Below are 4686 nucleotides of genomic sequence, written 5' to 3' on the forward strand. Positions count from 1 at the left end.
TATATATATATATATATATATATAAATTAAGTGAAATGTGCAATTTTAAATTTTAATCAGAAATACTAGTATAAATCTGATTATTTTGTTATAAGCATTTTTCATCTCCATCTACTTAAAAGGCCTAGAACCAATAACAAAACCATTAACAATGAGCGTTATCATTACCCACATATATTCTCTAAATAACAATTAAAGAAAACAAAGTTCCCGGATTAGGTCATGATGACCCTGTACTATATTTTCATAGCAGAAAGCAAGAGAACTCTCAAAGACCTTTGAGGTTGTCCAAAGAACTCAGGAGCCAAGTTGAAGTGGAACAAATTGAACAACAGAAGTAGTGTGTAAAATAAATTGGTTATGTAAAATATTGTTAAATCCATGAGTTTGTAATGATACTAAAAAAATTGATCATTTTAGGTTGATCTTAGGGAATCAATACATTATCAGGAAACTAGAAAATAAGAAAAAAGAAAGAACACTTTAGAAGTGTGACAGATTGAATCATTGGTCCCAATTCCACCCCATTTTTCACCTGCCATGTAACTTTGAAATCCCCACTCTCGTAAAGAGAAATACACTTCACTCTCTGACTTTGCCTTTCAGCAAGGGATTAATGGAGGTAGGTGAGGAGAAGACTCACTTGTATATCTTGACCATTTGCTATTTTGCTGTGATCATAACTAAAACATGCTTTGGTGATCCTGTTGGACCAAGGAAGATAAAATACACGTGGTTCTAACCCAAACCCCTTTTCAGGGTTGAGCTGGCCATACTCTGGAGCAGATTAACAGAACTACCCAGCCAACTCACTGATGTGAGAAACAATTATTGTTGAAACTCCCCAAGGTTTTATGGCTGTTTGTTAACAATAGGTGAAGATATAACTGACTCCTTTGTTGAAATGGTAAATCAGAGTAATCAAATAATTGATGAGAGAATGTTTTTCATTGTGAAAGTATCCAAGGTACTCAGTGAGAAATGAACCTTAAATATTTACTGTATTATAATTCCTAATAAAATATCTAGATAATAATTAAAAACGGGTGCTAAAACACTATGAGAAGAGCTAACAGGGAAGTTTTTAATGGTTGGATAGGGTTGACAGCACCAGAAATCGCTGGTCAGTTTTAACATTAGAAACTTAAACAGGAAAAAGAAAAAGGATAACCAGTCTTATGTTCCTTCTGATAGAAATACACTTCACTGTTATGAAGAATTCTTGCCAAAGTATTTTACCTAAAGTTGATGAAGATGCTAGCTCAACTACCAATTTGTGGAAATATGGATGAAATTGGAGCATATTAAATACTACCACAGGGAATGCAACCTTCAAAATTGAGAATAGAGGGGACTCTACAGTGTGTCCAGTTTCTTCAACAAATAGTTTGCAAGTAAGAAAATAAAAAAGGACAAAGAAACTTAGATGAAAAAGAAAGACTCAGAAAATTCAAGAACTTATTTTGAATCCTGATTTAAATAAATAATATGTAAAGAAATACAAAAGAGAAAATCGAGCACCTGTTGTTATTTGATGATATTCAGAGACAAAAATTTTAGGTGCAATGATGATTTTGTGTTTGTTTTTAAAAAAATGACTCATATATATAGGAATTTATATTGAACTATGTATGCAAGTTCAATATCAAAATTATGCAGGTTGAGGTAGGAATTGTGGGGGATTTAAAAAAGCAAAGTTAGTCATTAGCTCAAAGGTGGGCAATACATCTGTGGGAATTTAAATATTAGTTCTTGTTTTATGTTTGACATTTTTATGCAATTTTTTTCTGAACAAATAAATCAAATGTGGTATATACACATACTGGAATGTTGTTTGGCAATAAAAGAGAAGTATTGATACATACTATAACATGGATGAAATTCAAAAACCCTATGTTAGGCGAAAGATGCCAGACATAAAAGACCACATAGCGTATGATACCATTTATATAAGATGTCCAGAATAAGCAAATCTGTGCATATACGAAGTAGGTTAGTGATCTCCTACGACTGGGGGCATGAGAAGATTGGGAGATGGCTAAAAAGTATTGAATTCCTTTTTTTGGGGTAATGAAAATGTTCTAAAATTTATGTTATGGTGGTTCCACAACTTTGTGTGTGTAATAAAACCATTGACTTGTACATTTTAAAAAGGCAAATTGTGTATGTTAATTATGTCTCCATAAAGCTGTTACCCACCCACCCCACCCCCAAGTTTTCAAAAATTATCTTCAAAGAAAAGATAATTTTTTACATTGGGCATGGATAACTCAAAGTGCAGTAAATCATTGAGTTACACTTTCTGGAGACATTTCCATTTTAAGCCCAGTCTCTAAATTGTGGAAAAAAAAAAGTACTTGTTATCTGACAACAAGAACTTAGGCATTAAGGGTGATATTTTGATGATCTGTGGGCTCTTCTAAGATGAAGTTATATCCTGCAAGTGTAGCCAGAATCAGGCTTTGGGATCTTTGCATGCTCTGGGCAAAGTGTCTCTAAGAAAGCTCTGTCTAAAGTTCAGGAACTCAACTTCAAGGCTCTGATGAAGCAGGCCAATCCTTAATGCCTGTACTGTGAGGCTTGTCATTCTGCCTAGATGGCATTGCTGGTTTCCTACCTCTGATCCCCAATGTTGGTCTCTGCTTGTACTCTGACAAATTGCTTCTGTCTTCCCTGTCACATGGCTTGTCCTTATTATAACTAATGCTGTGGGTTGCTGTCCATTTGCCTGTCTGAATCGTAGTAAGCTTATATGCTGGTATTTCTGGTCTCCCTGCCCAACTCTAGGCAGCTTTCTGGGCATGTCTTTCTCATCATCACTCAATTCCTAATTAATGACAATTATAACCTTAGGGAAAGGAATGGTTTAGGGGGCAAAATTTTGTGCATGTCACACTGTATATTATACAGTGGATTAAGAGTTGTATATTTACCTGTATGTTATCTTGTCTTTACAATTTCCAGCTATCTCAGGACGTTTTCTACCTCTTCATGTTGCAGATTATGGGGTGCCTCAGCACATCTGTGGAAAACAGTTTTTATTTTTCTGGCATAGACATTAGTTAATAAGAAAGGACATTTGAATATAAAAATGCTTGCCTTTGAGGACCAAACACAAAGCTATGTAATTAGCATGCTCTGGGAATACACAAGGACTTGAGAATCAGTTTGCTTACTGAAGAACTGAAGGTGACCCATTGTCTTGATAGTAACAAAGTAAATTAGAGTTACACAAAGAGGATGTTCTTGAGAATCAGATAGTCTTTCTTGAGATCCCAGAGTAAGTGTGCATGACAGTGTGTTTCAGGATCTGATTGTACAGGGCACCCAGCTCTTGCATTCAGACTGGAATCCTCAAAGACTAGAGCCATGTGAAGTTGCTGACATTGAGTTGTATAACAGTCTGCAACAGAAAAGGCGAAAGACAGTTCCAGAACAGTCTGTGGACACACCCTAGGATAAAGGTCCTCCCCATGACTCTGTGAACATGATGAAGGCCAGAAAGATTAAAAAGTCATTTACAGTCATGATGAAAAAAGCACAGTATAAAGTGCCATGAACACAGAGCCAGAAACCAGATAGGAAGTGGGTGTCCCAAGCAATGCTATTTGAAAAATGTCACGCTAGACCTAGAGGAGCTGATGGTTCATCTCAGTGGATGTCAACATGAATGATGATGAGGACTGTGGCCCAAACACTTCCCCCTAAAATCCAGGTGACACCCCAGGGACTAAGCAAAAGAGGGGAAATGCCTGAACTGACTGCACTTAAGCCAGGATAGATTATATGGACCATGAAGTGAATATAATCACATCTTCTGTGATCAAGTGGACTAGGAGGCTCAAAGCATAGGTTTAGTATAATTACCATATATAACTAAAATGTACCTGAGAGAGTGAGAAACAACTGCAGTAATCTCAGTTTACAGATTGGAAACTGGGACATTTTCAAATCATTTCCATTTTGAAAATATGCATATAATTATTTTGTTCTGTGACACAGTAGGAGTAGCACAGTAGACATTACATTGTCTTCTGATTACTATTTATTTTCTCTTCTCCTGTTTTCTTTATTTGCTGAACCAGATAACTTTTTGGGAAGCATATTAAAGGTTTTGAAATAGATACAATAAATCCTTTCTCCCTGTAAATAGTAATAAGCCATGAAATCTCTGGTTTCAGAAATAGGCAGGCTTTGTCTATATGTATTGTGAAAATACCATAATTGGTTGGCATTAGCATTTTTTCAACTTCCATTTAAAAATGCTATTTATTTTAATACGAAGTAGACTAGACCAATTTAATTTTTTCTAACTATAAACAGGCTAACTATGAAAACATTGAAGTAGAAATACAAGGTAGTAGGGCCCATGTTTCTGAAATAGCAAAGTTGTGTGTAGTGGGGAGAGTGGTGGGGTTGTGTGTGTGTATAATTTTTTTTAGGTCGATGTTTCTGGCAACTGCCCACAAAATTGTTTCAGGATCAAGACTTACCACAAGTGGAAAACCTTGGCCAACTTTGATTTTTACTGTATACAGCTGTATCTAATAACCTCCTCGCTCCTACTTGATGAGAAATGTTTTTTTTATAATAGAAATTATTAACTCAACAATTTTTGAGATAGGAATTATTAACTCAAAAAAAAAAAAAAAGGAGTGCCACTTTCAAGTAAGTCTTGAAAGAACT

This window comes from Cebus imitator, unplaced genomic scaffold (assembly GCF_001604975.1).
Source record: "Cebus imitator isolate Cc_AM_T3 unplaced genomic scaffold, Cebus_imitator-1.0 Scaffold342, whole genome shotgun sequence".
NCBI lineage: Eukaryota > Metazoa > Chordata > Mammalia > Primates > Cebidae > Cebus > Cebus imitator.